This window comes from Harpia harpyja, chromosome Z (genome assembly GCF_026419915.1).
Source record: "Harpia harpyja isolate bHarHar1 chromosome Z, bHarHar1 primary haplotype, whole genome shotgun sequence".
NCBI classification, from domain to species: domain Eukaryota; kingdom Metazoa; phylum Chordata; class Aves; order Accipitriformes; family Accipitridae; genus Harpia; species Harpia harpyja.
Window position 1 is genome coordinate 41,625,628 of NC_068969.1, and position 15,983 is coordinate 41,641,610.

The following is a 15,983-nucleotide window of genomic DNA, read 5'->3' on the forward strand; positions in this document are numbered from 1 at the left end:
GTTATGTTTTGGATTTAGTATGAGAATAATGTCGATAACGCACTGATGTTTTCAGTTGTTGCTACGTAGTGTTTAGACTAAGTCAAGGATTTTTCAGCTTCTCATGCCCAGCCAGCAAGAAGGCTGGAGGGGCACAAGAAGTTGGGAGGGACACAGCCAGGGCAGCTGACCCAAACTGGCCAAAGGGGTGTTCCATACCATGTCATGTCATGTCATGTCTAGTGTATAAACTGAGAGTTGTTGGCTGGGGGGGACAGATCACTGCTTGGGAATTGACTGGGCGTTGGTTGGTGGCTGGTGAGCAGTTGCATTGTGCATCACTTGTTTTGTATACTCCGATCCTTCTATTGTTATTATTGTAATTTTATTATTGTTATTATTATAATTGTTATTTTCTTCCTTTCTGTCCTATTAAACTGTTCTTATCTTAACCCACGATTCTACTTTTTGTTTCCTTCCGATTCTCTCCCCCATCCCACTGGCTGGGGGGGAAGTGAGTGAGCGGCTGTGTGGTGCTTAGTTGCTGGCTGGGGTTAAACCACAACATAAGGTCCCCTATTGTGCTGGGTTTGGCTGAGATAGTTAATTTTCTTCATAGTAGCTATTATGGGGTTATGTTGTGGATTTGTACTGAAAACAGAGTTGATAACACAGGGATGTTTTCGTTACTGCTGAGCAGTGCTTACACAGAGTCGAGGCCTTTTCTGCTTCTCACCCCACCCCACCAGCGAGTAGGCTGGGGGTGCACAAGAAGTTGGGAGGGGACACAGCTGGGACAGCTGACCCCAACTGACCAAAGAGATATTCCAGACCATACAACATCATGCTCAGCAATATAAAGCTGGGGGAAGAAGAAGGAAGGGGAGGACATTCAAAGTGATGGTGTTTTGTCTTCCCAAGTAACCATTAGGTGTGATGGAGCCCTGCTTTCCTGGAGATGGCTGAACACCTGCCTGCCCATGGGAAGTGGTGAATGAATTCCTTGTTTTGCTTCGCTTGTGTGCATGGCTTTTTCTTTACCTATTAAACTGTCTTTATCTCAAGCCACACGTTTTCTCACTTTTACCCTTCCAATTGTCCCCACATCCCACCGAGGCAGAGTGAGCGAGTACCTGTGTGGCACTTACTTGCCAGTCAGGGTTAAACCACAACACCTGTCAAGCCTGTTTCGTAGGCCAGACCCACCATGAAAATCAACAGACAGCAAGAAGGTACCAACACAAAATTCAGCATGAATAAAAGAGAAGGCGAGGTCTGTAGAGAAATCTCAAGTGTTGGGGAAGGAATATTGAGCAAGAAAGCAAAAGAATATGATGAGAATTCAACAATATTTATATAAAAAAATTTAAATAAGTTTCAACACAAAGTGGGGGAGTGCGAAGAAAAATTGAGCAAACTATCTATGATGTCTATTGTGTGTCTAGTATCTGGGCTTTCTAAGAAAACAACTAGCCAATCATGGGACACAAATTTTGTGCTGAAATCCTATTTGCTGAAAATAAGTTGATACAGTCACTACTCAACAAAGTATAGTTTTCCAGAAAAGGAAAGTCTCCACAGTGATAATATCCACTGCTTACCAGTAATTTTTGTCTCAGTATCCATGCCAGAGCTTTGGATCATGAAAGCTCATAAATGAAATTTAGATTACTGTGAACAGTAAAATCAAATCAGTCAGTTCATTATTTGGAAATTATTTTGCTTGTCATCTTCTGAAGAGTTCTTGTAGCAGACCCATTTGTGTTCACTGTCTGTTTTTTCCTCACTTTTTTGGGAAAAAGCTGATTGATTTTCAAGGATCACCTCCTCCAGGCTCAGGGGTGGTCCATCACCACTTGCAGAAGTCAAATAAAGGTGACTGGAGGCCTCGATAGATGAAGTCCTGACTAAAAGCAAACATAAAAAGGAAGGATGAAGTAGGTGGAAGCAGGGACACTGTCAGAGGTTGCAGGAGTAGGGTTAGGACAGTCAAAGCCCATCTGGGGTTGAATCTGTCAAAGGATGTGAAGGGCAACAAGAAAGGCTTCTGCAAGTAGATCAGCAGTAAATGGAAGACTAGGGAAAGTGTGGGCCTACCACCAAATGGGGAAGGGGTTGTCATAACAAAGGACATCAAAAGCCCTGACTTGGTGCCACCTTCTCCTCATTCTTCATTGGCAAGAGGAGCCTTCAGGAATCCCAAACCCCTGAGACAAAAGGGAATGTCTGGAGCAATGAAGACTTACCCTTGGTGGAGGATGATCATGTTTGCAAATTCTTAAAAAGGCTAGCCATATACAAGTTCAAGGAACCTAACAGGATGCTCCCGGGAGAGGTTCCTGAGGAGTAGGACAATGTCAATGTCAACCATAGCTTCAATATGGGTAAGAATGAGTATCTAGGGAACTACAGGCAGATGAAGAAAATAATCGTGGAAATCCTTTCCAAACCCATAAAGGACAAGAAGTTGATTGGGAGTAGTCACCATAGATTTATGAAGGCGAAACTGTGCTTAGCAACCTGATAGCATTCTATGAAGAGATGATGAGCTTGGTGGATGAAGGGAGAAGAGTGGATGCTGTTTACCTAAACTTTAGTAAGGTTTTAATCACTGTTTCCCGTAAAATCCTCATGTACAACCTGATGAAGAATGGGTTAGATAAGGGCATACCGAGGTGGACTGAAATTGTCTAAACTGCTGGCCTTGAGGGGTGGAGGAGGCCATTCACTAGTGGTTCACCTCAGGGGTGGATACTCAGGCCAACACTGTTTAACCCATTTGTGAAGACCTGGACAATGGGGAAGACTGCACCCTCAATAATTTGATGATACAAACCAGGAAGGAGTGGTTAATACATCAGATGGATGTGCTGCCATTTAGAGGGGCCTTAACAGGCTGGAGTAATGGGTGAACAGGAACCTCATGAAGATCAGCAAAGGGAAATGCAAAACCCTGGACATGGGGAGGAATGACACTCCCAGCATGGGTACATGGTGGGGCTAACTGGCTGGAAAGCAGCTCTGCAGAGAAGAGCCTGGAGCTCCTGGGAGATACGCTGACCATAAGCCAGCACAGTGCCCTTGCAGCAAAGAAGGGGAACTGCATTAGAAGGCACGTTGCCTGCAGGTTGAGGGAGCTGATCCTCCTCCTCTGCTGAGACCTGGTGAGACACACCTGGAGTGCTGGGCCCAGCTCTGCACTCTCCAGTACAAGACACATGGACATACCAGAGCAATTCCAGCACAGGGCCACAAAGATGATGGACTGGAGCATCTTGCGTATAAGGAGTGGCTGACAGAGCTGGGACTGTTCAGCTTGGAGAAAAAAAGTCTCAAGAGAATCTTATCAATGTGTATAAATACACATCAGGAGGGATTGAAGAAGGTGAAGTTAAACTCTTTTCAGTGGTGCCCAGTGGCAAGGCAAGAGACAAAAACCACAAACTGAAATACAGGAAATTCTGTTTGAACATATGAAAATAATTTTTACTGTGAGGTTAGTTCAACACTGGAGTAGGTTGCCCAGGAGATTTGGAGTCTCCATCCTTGGAGATATTCAAAACCTGACTATACACAGTCCTAAGCAACCTACTCTAGCTGATCCTGCATTGAGCAGGGGCATTGAACTAGACTATTTCCAGAGATGCCTGCCATCCTCAACCATTCTGTGACTCTGTGAAATCATATAAAATGGTTGAAAGAATGAAAAAATCGTCAACAGCTTTTGCTTGCTTTACAGTACCTTGAGACATATCAGTGTAATCTGTTTTATAATAGCATATTGTTTTATAGCAGTAGAAGAAAGCTTATTTTGTCTCTACTTTGCTAATACAGTGTTTTTAGCGCAATAATATTAGCTGTGACTTTTGAAGTCACAGACATTCAGCAAAACTGGCATTCGAATAAAGAATCTGCACAAGAAGAACATGCCGCTATGTCTAAGCCCCCCAGAACCCTATTTAAGTAGACAGGTTTAATATTTAACATCAATTTCATTCTCTACTTGTTCATTTTTACCATTACTGCAGTCCAATTTTTAAAAGTGAACTGAGGTAATAACACTGGAGAGACAGTAAAGCTGAAGTCTGGAGAATTCTTTTAAAAGCACAGTCCCACAGAACAAATACTTAACAGTGTGCTACTTAATGGAAGCTAGTAAAATCAAATAAGCAAAGCACTCACAACAAGTCTACACCTTCTGTTGCATTTCCACCATTGTGAAAACAAAATTCATAAATGAAGGAGTTATGTTTTGCACTCTTTGCTCAGGTATGTGTGACTGAAGCAGAACCCAATTTCCACATAATGAGAGTCTATGATATTACGGGTGACAGCAGTCTGCCCTATCTCTGCTCCTTCGCACCTAAGACTCTGTGATGGCCTGAAATCCTGCTCAGGTTTGAGAATTACACTGCTAATTGCAGTATTAGCAGTTTGCTAGTCTTGTTTTGCAATGTCATGACTGCCTGTGTCTCAAAGAAGAAAGAAATGAGGGGTGTGGGGAACTGCTCTTTGGCTGGTTCTTTAAAACCTGTGGGGACATGTTCGTTGCTCTCTCTGTTACTTACCAATTTTTTTTCAGTAATGTTAATGGAAAAAAAGGACAGCATAAGAGGAGTTTCTTGCTGTACCACACCATATAAATGCATGAGACACTAACTGACCCAAGGATTTACCATTTAAATCAAGAGCACTGGCAAAGTATGGGGAAAGAGCTAGTGGAGAGAAAAGAACACAGATGCAATGAATGTAACGTCAGTTATGACTTGTTTTAAATGTTGGTACTGGATTTTCAGTCCTTTCAGTGGGTTTGTGACAGAAGTGATTCCAGAGGTAGCAACAAAACAAAGAAGAAAGTGAAAAGGTGTTAGAACAGAGAGTGGGAACTTTCAGAAAATAAAGTAGAGTGATGATGCCATCTGAATTTCTCCTTATAGGTTTGGGGCACTTTTTGAAGCTATGGTGTAGGCTGAAACAAAGTTCAGTGTTATACTGATAAATATTTAGTAGTGGTTATAGTATATGCGTACTCACAGATCAGTTTCTAATGTCAGATGCAAAGGCTACAGGCTACAAGTATCAACTGCTCATTTTAGGAGCATAATTTGCATTTACAGTCATGGTTATTGGTTTGGAAGAGTGATACCAGCTAATTGTTGCATGGCAGAATATGCAACCCTGAGACTGACATGCCTGTTCCTTCCCCACAACCTATTCAACTTCTGTCCTCCCTGACCAGCCAACAAAACTTGTTAATCAAATCCAAAATTAATAGGATAGTCACCTACTGAGAACTGGCCTGAAAGCATTGAAATCACATATCTAGCAGTTATCAGAAGTTAATCTGAAGGTAAGACCAGCATGACAACTAGTTGGAATTAATTAGGTAGCAATACTGGGGACAGGAACTTTTCTGGCTAGCACTGCTGCATGAATAGTGTTACGACTGGCTGACTTGGCTATTTTTACTGCTGGTTAGTTCACTGCCTGTTGGTGGAATGGAATTGGATGTTTTTACAGTGGCTGATGTGGGGTGCATCAGAGGAGCTGTCAATTGGTCTGAACACTAGCAGCAACTCCAGTGGGTCATCAGTGAAACACATTACCTGTATATGTGCAAGTCTTTTGCTTCATGTAACAGTTGTGAAACATCCCCTTGGAGCTACTGCGTGAACAAAAGTTCTGAACATGGACATATATTATTTATGATGATGATGATGATGGGTCTACCAGAAGACTCCTGGAAACATACATATAAAGAAGGGGAGGGACCTTTGCCAATAAATCTAGTGTGGGCTGGGGAGGACAAGGAGTCCTCAAAAGTCTTTTCAGGCCTTGAAGAGTAGAAGTGTGTGAAAAAGCATACCAGCAGCATAACAGGGCAATATAACAAACACTGAAGAATTCACTGATCAGTTCTCCAGTTGCATGCATTTGTGCTTTCTAACCTCTCTAGCCTCTCATTCACAGTGCACAAGAAACCACAAGCATGAGTGATGAGCACCAGCAACCATAAAATCAAACACTAAAATGGAGAGGATATATTTGATTTAAAAAATTGCTGCATTTTTATTTGGCATCTAATTCCCGAGTCTCTAAAGTTCTATTTCTTCTTTTTGCTTGTATGACCTGTGATCAAGTTGCCATGGTCAACCAAAAGAACACAATATACATCCCAGTTCTTTCATGTATAAAAAACCCCTAACATTTGTAAACATAAGACTAAAACCATATCATTTTTAGCTTTCTTGCAACAAAACTGCAAACAGTAATACAAGACATATTCAGATCAAGTTGTTTTACTATGGAAAGTAAATAACATACCTTAAGACTTAGTGGGTTCAAGTCCTGGAGATGATCACTGCACCTTTGGAAATAAAATTCACCTGTTAAAACTTTTGTAACTAATTTAGTTTAGGGTAAAAATTCCTGTTATCCGAAATCTTTTACTTAACACAGTTTGCAAGCTTCTTTCATACCAAGCAGTATGCTCCTTTCTGACTTACAGCTACCTTCAAGAGATGAGTGTAATTTGTTCAGTTGCTCAGTTCCTCTTTTGAGGTTTCTGAGAAGAAGGTCCACTGCAATATACACTCCTGCCCACTCCAGCCTCCCAACCTGGATTTCAGCTCATTTTGTATTACAAAGCCTAGCAAGAAATCTTTCTAAAGCAACTATTTTATGAAGCGGGAGTCAACAATATTTTGTACTCCCTCTGCCGCACTGGTTACTGCGGCAGCAGTTAACCAACAAATGTTTAAAAATAAATACCAGTCTTGGAGATGACAGAAAATAACATACCTAGAACCAACCTCTTACTTAGCTTTTTTGGAATGAAGGGATATATAACAACTGGACTTGTCCTCGTTTACCAATACTGGTGTCAGCACATTGGACAAAACATTATAGACACAGCACTGTGAACATCTTATTTTGCACAGGAACACCTTTCATCTTTTCCCATTCTAACTTCTAGTATTTGCACATATTATGTGAATGACATCATATGCTCTCATACTCTATTGTGGAAGAGTCTGTGTAGCAGATCCTTTGTTCCTCTACATCTATAATGATTTCAGGAAAGTGATAGCAATTTATAGTGTTTGAGGATCTCACCCCTTGAGTTCAAGACACCAAAGCCCTCTTGGCAAACAGATGATTCTGGCATATTTTTCTGTGAGATTAGGAAGAAGCTCTATTCCTATAGTAGCCTGTCCTTGCCATCCCTTGTTCATGTCTACAAATATATTTATAAATATATAGTTATATTTATATACATATACAGACCTATATATGTATGTATACAGTATTGACATATATTTTTTTAAATACTGCCTGAAAATATTTGTTTATTCCCCACCCCTTTGACAATGTTTTAATTCAAAAAACTCTGGAATTGCTACATCCAATTTTCTGGAAGTGTGAAATTACCTGTCACCCTTGACATATGAGAGAGCTGTAGTGCAAGTACTGTACTGCTATTCTACTACAGAGCTTGCCTTATTACAATATAAACAGTACAACCATCTTATTCATCTTAATTTCACAGATTTACTTGCTTTATAGCAAAATACACAGTTTACGGGGCTCATCCAAGATATTTCCTTTAGGTTCATGTCATTAAATAATCTCTGTAGGAACCATGGCAGTGGTGTGAGAATGAAAGTAACCTTGTCTCAATAGGTGTTGCTTTATTGGCTAGCACAAAGAAAAGTGTATTATTTCCCCACCCTCAACAACCTGACTTGCGACTCCCTTGTGAGGGGACAAAGGCAATCTGAAAAGCATGAATACTGAATCTGGCCAGATATAGGAGGTTTGCAGATTTGCACCATGAGTGATTCAAGACTAATTTTCTGTAAAATTCCAGATCCCACCTTATGTCATTCCCAAATCTCCTGAAATCTTCAGTTTGTTAGATAACCCCTGAAACTCACAAAGTTGGTCTCAAAGAGAACGTGTTTCCTATGTAGCTAACTCAAAAATAAATCATATATTTGTGTATCAATAAAATGTTTATTAGAGATAAGTTCTGATTTTTCAGTGTAGCAAAATTACTTTTTTTTCCTTAAGTATATACTTGTGTGTACAGACACCAGCACTTATTTCATTTTAAAGGCACTGCAACTTCTGACAAACATTTTCAACTGCATTAACCTGCACATGAGAAAGTAAATTTAGAAAAGTATTTTTTCAGAAAAAACTTTCCAAATTTTAGAAGGGTGATATTTAGCAAAAAACTAAACTAAAACTTGATGACTTGAATTAATCAGCTTGAAAATATATCTGAAACAAATGCATTAATATCAGGGAAGTAGATCTTCCTTCTAAGTGGAATGATTTGGGAAAACATCCTGAGAGTTGGTGCAACAGTAAGAAAAATTCCCTCCTTAAAGTAAGGACAGCTATGAAAGGTAGAAAGCATTTGTAGAATATAATTCTTAGCTGTAATTCATACTCAATAGAATGCATATATCTCTAACTACCACCTCAGAAACAGAGAACTTGTCAGAACAGATGAACAGATGAACAGACAAACTGTGTCATCAGGCTTCTTCCAGTACTGCTGTATGTTACAGGCTTCTTATTTTAAGTCCATATTCCCCAACAGATCTTTATCAACACTTCTGATGATTTTTTTTCAAAAAACCCCACAACTTTTAGTTCATGGTGTTATCTACAGAATACTTTCCAAGCATTCAGAACTAATGCTATAATGGTGGTTTAGACTCCAGCTGATGTAGCACCTAATGCTAAAAAAAATGCCAGTTTTTGTTTGTATCCAGCTGAGGTCAATAGAGATAAAGATTACCAGTGACCTCACAACTCCTGCTCTTTAAACTCCCATTACCTTATTTTTAACAATAATAGATTTCTGTTTGACACAACCACATTGAATTCGGGGCTATCAGCTCCAATAATCACTGATGTGAAAGCAGCTGACACCCTTCTGTGATGACTACATTACACTTCAGTAAGGCACATCACTCATTAAAATTTGCATATATTCTGAAATATTTATTTGATTAAAAAAAAAACCAAACCAAAAATTCATATGCTTAAAACAGAACATCTCACAATAGACCAACATAATTCATGCCTCTAGTCGATTTATTTAATCACAAGAATTAATTAACTCACTTTCTGGCACAGTTTATTCAAATGCAAAAATAGAAATCCTGATCTGTAAAACCAATAGACAGATATATATATAACACATAAGGTGGTGAGATTAATTTACCCCAAGGAACTCTGTTCATAGTCTATCACTGGATTTTCCTCTGTCTGCTAATAATGAAAACTCCTTGAAACAAAATGATGCCAATGATGGAGTTGAGACAGCTTAGCATTAGTGGCAGAACGAGAGGCACAAAACTAGCCTTGCTGAATCATGAAGCATCCAAAGTATGACTGTTCAGTTGGCTAAAGGTTTTCCAGACCTCATCTGTCCAAAAGGAAGACGGCAGAAGAAAGCCTGGCTCGAAGTCATGGCTTTTGAAAGTTTCTACCCAAATGATTCAATGGCTTCAAATAACTGAGATGGGGGGGAGTGGGGAGAAGCCTATGTTATTTGGCCCTTGGTAGAAAGTTCTGTCAAGTACTGTCAGGTTACAGTTCTAGTAACCTGCCACTATGGTTGGAGGCTAGTACCCTTGCTTCAAAGAAGACTTCATATCTGTGGAAAGAGCAGTCTTTTTGCCACAAAATTGCTATTTTGCTGAACCTCTGAAAATCCAGCAAATGTGGTCAAGTTACAACAGTTGTGTGAACCCCCAGTAGAGTGAAGGGGAAATTCAAATTGTAGCTGCTCAGCATCAGTAATTTGTGACCCAGAAATGACGTGGGACAAAGGGCAAGAAGGCCCAACTGCAAAAGGGGTTGGACTGGCTGGACACAGGAGTGCCAGGACAAAAGGAATCTCTCTAAGGGAGTGAAGTTTCCCTTGGTGATGAGACAAGAAATGCCACAGTGTTGTCTTGCAGCAATCCATCGGTCGTAGGACACGAGTGCCAGGGCCCATCTTTGGGCAGCAGAGCCAGGCTGGGGGATGGATCCGACGCTGGGCTGAGGGTCCTCGTGCTGACGCTAACTGGATTGGTGCTGGTGCAAGGGTATGTAAAGGAATCGGCTCGTGTCACACCTTTGCGGATTCCCTGTAGAACTGTTTATTGTGGTAGGAATCTGTCCAATGCATTGTGCATTAAATCTTTTATATTTAAACACAAACATGTGTTTAATTCACCTCAGGGGATGCAATAAAAATTCCCCAATAAGAGACTTGCAAGTTAACCATTGAAAACATACAGATTCTGTCTGCAGGATTGACTGGATGATAAACATGACATTTCCACACAGAGGATGGGTTTATCTTATCCATAGCTACAACATAAAACTAATTTTTCTTTGATGGTGCAGCTCTTGGCAGTTTCAGGCAAACTACAGGTCTCTGCTGGGATGTTCTGTGAATATTTATAAAACATTTTGGATTGAAATGCCTCGTAGAAGAACAAAATGTAAAGTGTACTCATGTATGTACGTAGTATGCATTCTGTTGTATGTACCAGCAGGATACTATGAATTTCTTTTAACATAATCTATAGGTCCTGCTTTCTATACAGAAAACAATGGAAAATCACCCAGTCCAAAAGAGTCAGCTGAGTGATCTACAAAAATAAATTTCCTTAACCGAAAACAATTAGGAATGTAATAATGAAGGCACAGTTTGCACAATAACTAAGGGGTAATTACTGAGCTTGTTTTGTGACTGATGAACAAAGACTTCGAAAGGAAATTTAATCACTGATTTCTTATCATATGGTTAGATGCCAAATAAGATCGTATAATTACAGATGAATGAATTCCTATCCTCATTTTATATATAATCATGTCTAGCATGCTGATTACAAAAGCAAGAAAAACCAGAATCTTAATGTTTATTTCATGGAATAACAGTAGGGATTCACTTTTAGCATGCAAGGGTGGATACAGTCTTGCAGCTATAGAAAGATGAAAATTATTCAGCCCCGATCAACTCATTTACATCCACAGGAAAATTTTCAGGAAGTTAAAGCGTGCATTGCCAGGACCCTTTATCAGGAGTAGACTTCATCACAGCCACAGAAGGAACTCATTGCTGGCAGGATGTGCTATAGGAAGCTACTTAACCAGCAGACCCCCATCCTGGTCACATCACATCCCTTTTCATACTGTCCTACTTTAAATAGCATTAGTTCCTTATTTTCGTCTACCCATACAACAGCCTCCATCACTTCTTTATTCTTAGTGGCTTAGTCTCATTCTTCATTGACAGCTGCTTCTCATAATTTAAAGATCTTTGACATGATATTGTCTTTAGTTTTCTGCACGCGGATATTCCTGACATGAGGTTGAGAACAATGCCACTAACATGCTACTACTACAGAAACAACAAAAATGTTATGTTCATCTACCTCCACTTCACCTAAAAAATTATTTCACCAAGAAAAGTGACTATGCTTAGTCCATGGTATGCTATATATGGACTTCTACTGAGTTAATCATAGCATTAATAGATAAAAGCCACGACTTGTCTTAATGCAGGCAAATTTGTATTTAAATCAAGGTAATGGAAAATGAGAGCAGTGAACCTTGTGTAACACTGAGACAGCACACATTTTGAAATTCACTCCTTTATCAAAACGTGGTATGCCATTGTGAGCAATTATGGGAAGGGAATTTTTTGAGAAGACAGAGACTGGAATTTTACTTAACTTCTCTGAAAGCAAAATTTTGTCCCAGTCAGTGCCAGAGAAGAATAGGGTACCAAAAGGGAAGCATGCTGATTTCTCTTGTGCTGCCCAGATTCTGCACAGTGCTAGTGTGACTGTTTTAGCAAAGTCAGCCACCTCCCCTGCTCAGCAGCGCACACATAGCTGTGCATTTCAGCAACTTGATAGCAGTGCTTTCAGGGAGGATAAAGGCCATGTGTGCCCCATGAAGGTGTCCCTTATAGACTACAAGCTTCTCCCTTTAGCTCTTCATCAGAAGTCCCCAGAAACTTGCAGCAAAACATGAGAGGGAAGGGGTGTGTGTCTGTGAAGGAGCTGCCCTAGGTAGAAATGCTTTTCTACCATTCTACCCTCAGTGTCACAGCCAACATCTCATTGTTAGAATCAGATGTGCACAATGCTCTGCAGTGGAAACTGTTTCTGGTGGCATCTGTTTTCTTCTTATATTTTGGATTTTAAATAAAATGAAATCCAAGCCAATTTCTAGAACCTTTTCCTCACGCAGTATTGCAGACAACACAAGTCCATCATGAACGACATCTGCTACAAAACCTTTTTCATACTACCCCTCGGCTGATCTAGTTTTAATCAGAGTAATTTAACTGTAACTGAAACCACCTCATTGAATCAGGAATTTGGAGTAGTGCAACAAATAGATTGCCATAAGCTACAGCATCCTACACATCCTAAGCTGGAAAAAGTAAAGATGATGAACCAGAAAATAAGTGTGTGGCCAAAACTGCAGTTAACAAAAGATTATTTGAAGTAGCAAGTTATAACAATTCCCTCCTGACCTTTAATTTACACCATCTGCTAACACCTCACAGTAGGCCAGTTTAAACTGTTCAAAAGGAACCCACTGTACCTTTCTTTCCACCTTTAATATCACCCCAGAATTCACTCCATTTGGATTACTTGCTCGCCAGTGTGACTGGTAGGAGAAGTAAAATCTGCTATTTATGTTGCAAGCAAAAAGACTGCTATAGCCATCCTAATGCTCTCAAATGGAGACACTGTTACTTAATGATTTACATCATTCAAGAGTTAAGTTTGTTATCAGTAAAGCTCCCAAGATCAGGTATCTTTGTAATTCTCTCTCTACAAGTGCTGTCAGAAACACATCCTGCTCAGTTACACCTGAGCTTGACAGACACCAACACATATTTTGAGGTTGTAACAACTACTAAATCTACCTGTGATAAGACTCTATAGTAAGTACATATCTCTTCACGCTATGTAAAAACCCCACAACAAACAACTTGATGGATTAAGGTGCACCTGGCTTGAAAGTTATTAAAGCAGAATAAAGAAAATACCCTCCAGCAGTCAGTTATGAGACTGTTTCAGCAGTGTGTATCAGCGTGCGGCGGGGCTTAATGTTCCAATCCTCCCTCCCAAAGTACATAAGCAGCAATTATGCCAACAATAACTCTGTTGCTCTCAGGTTTTCTGGAAACCTTAGTCACTACAAACAGCTTAGAAAAAGCTAAGTTTCAAAATCTTTTCACAGTAAAGAGTTCAACTAATGGATGAAAGGATTATTAGCATCTGTGTTCCTTTAGGCTGGGTTCAAGCAGGTATTATTAGCAAAGTCATTAGCAAAGATGACCAGGGAATAATGACCCCATTCAACAATAATTTTTGAGGTTCCATAGTTTGCTTTTCATTCCACGTTAGAATGAAAACCAAAGCTGTCTAAATATTTTTTTTTCAAAGCAGAGCTGAAGTTTGTATTGAGTACAAGCTGGAACTTGGCTTAGCTGGAATTGCATATATGTGTCAATCAACAGACTGATGGTTGGCCAACAGCCTCAGTGTAAGTAGTTTAAAGCAGTCTGAATTTAAATAATTTTGCTGACTCATTTAGATCAGTCTCTCCACCTCTTTTCTCTCTAACAGAAGAGGGGTTTGAATATGGGTTACTCACATCTCAGCAATTTTACTTCTGCTCGGTTTTGGACCAGCTCAGTACAGTTGGTTTCATCCTAATATAGCTGATGAAGGGACAGAAATAACAGTCCTAATAGCGTTGTGCCTCAGAGGATATAAATAAGAATACCTCTACTGAAGGCAGTTTAGACTAACTGAAAAGGTAGCTAAGATTTTTAATGTGGACTACACTGAAAGCACAGAAGAAAAAGGAGTAAATATTTCCTGTCCTGACACCTTCCCAGTTTCACATAATTATAAAGGATTACCTGTTCCCTGGGTTTTTTAAATATTTCTTATATCTGAAAATACTCCATTAATTCATGAGAAATAGACACAGAAGCTTTTTCCTGGGAGGAGAAAGACAATATGAAGTTATATGATGTTAGGAAAGACTGCAGTGGGCAAACTGAACAAAAATCAGGCACCAAGTTATGAAACAGACTTACCTTTATTTTTACTTACTGTCCTCATTCAATGCTTAATGTTACAGTATACTTGCAGGAAACAAGCTATTTTAGAATTTATGTGTTTTACTCAGCACAGAACGAAGAACTGAGAATTGCTGCATGTGAATCTTAGCTCTGTTTCTTCTCACATAACTTTGACCGAACCACATTTTTTCTTCCTGTAATATCATATTAACAACTCAGTTTGCCTTACCGAGCTGCTGAGACCCTCTTCTGTTTTAGAGCATTGGGTGCTGGTGCCCATGGGGAGAAGAAATCCCACTTAATTCCCAGATGTTCTTCTATCAAAGAAGACTTGGGGCAGGGGCATTTAAAAACAAATGAGGTAGGCAGAAGAGAGGTCTTTGTAAATAGACATGTTTTGTCTGGTTTAGAAAAAGGAGGTAGTCAGATAATCCCCTTACTCGTTGATTCTTAGAACAGATCAAATGGGGCTTTTAAGAGGCAGCCATGCCATTAATTTGAATCCTAAGCAAATTAAAACCAGATTGATGTATTTTCCCCCCCCCAACTCCAAACCAAGTGAAACGTGCAGATATCAGAATAAGACTTTGCATTTTTATAGTGTTTCAAATTCATACAATGTTATCTAAGTGAAAAGTGCTATTTGAAAGCAAATTTGCCCATTTTGATTAATAAACAGTCTCTATTTTCAGAAGAATTTATAGAACTAAACAGACTTTCACCCCATATTCCAAGAAGGAACCACTGTAATTAAAAAAAAAAATGTATATAATATAATAAAACACCTATGCCGGTAGTAGCAACAGATTGTCAATAAGCCTAACTAATGAGATTGAAGTTGTGTGGCTTCTGTCAGCACATAGCTTGAGACGAATAACAGTTTAGCATGAACAGTTCATTTAGGACAACTACAAAACACAGAATACCATGTTCAAACTTGCCCACACAGATACATATTGACTTTATAAGATTTGAAATGAAAAGCTTAACATGCAAAAGCATTCAATCCTCCTAAATGCACTCTTATTTGGACCTGCAAAATAAACTGCTTACTTATTAGAAATGAGTTCTCAACACAAATCAACATGAGGGTGAGATTGGCTGGAAATGACATAAAAACTACAGCTATATCTGGAAGCCTGCCACCTGAGTATCTTTTGCTTTAATGAAGAGAGCAAATAATGGACAAAAACCCAAGAACATTAAGAAGGAAGACAACCAAAAAAGGTGAATGAAATAAAATCAGTCTCGAAACAGAAACAACCACATTGTAAACAACTCAAGACTTCAATTTTAAACAAATGAGCTGTCAGAGAACAATGTGGATGGTAATGTACCAAAAGCAATAATCAAAGTTCCTTGCTATCTGCACCTAAAAAAGCATTGTGAATAACTTCTCAAACATTCTCAAGAGAAGCTGAGGAAGACCATATCAGTGAGTGATACTTTCTATTATTAACTGACATTATTGGAAAACAATAATAATTAATTAAAATATATCCTCCCAATTAAAATTGGTGAACAGGTTTACAGTTGCTATTGTTGAGCATTCTCTCCCTGGAATGCTCATCTCCCTTTTTAAGGGTCATATTCCTGTATACATAATATGATTATTTAGAAAGTAACTGCATATAATGGGGTTTTCAGGAAAGGCATATATATTTTTCAGAAGGCAAATATCAGAAGTATATGCATATAATTAAGTTTCATTGCCTTTTTAGAGGAAGATAAATGTATTCTCCCACCACACTTCATTGTTCCGTCTTACATGTGCTATCCCTCCTACTACAAAGCCGATGTTATTATATCAATATTTATGCCCCAAACCCAAGATCACATGGCTGTCCAAATATTGGTATTGTATAAGGCAATC

At 39.2% G+C, this 15,983-nt stretch overlaps 1 protein-coding gene across 1 annotated transcript in view; it reads right to left on the reverse strand.

Annotated features, from left to right (window-relative positions):
- The window catches only part of LINGO2 (leucine rich repeat and Ig domain containing 2), a 557,882-nt gene that overhangs the window by 180,147 nt on the left and 361,752 nt on the right, over positions 1–15,983 (reverse strand). Inside the window, exon 5 of the mRNA XM_052778680.1 lies at positions 6,304–6,346. The gene's annotated coding sequence lies outside the window, so the exon portion shown is untranslated. The remainder of the gene's footprint in view (positions 1–6,303; positions 6,347–15,983) is intronic.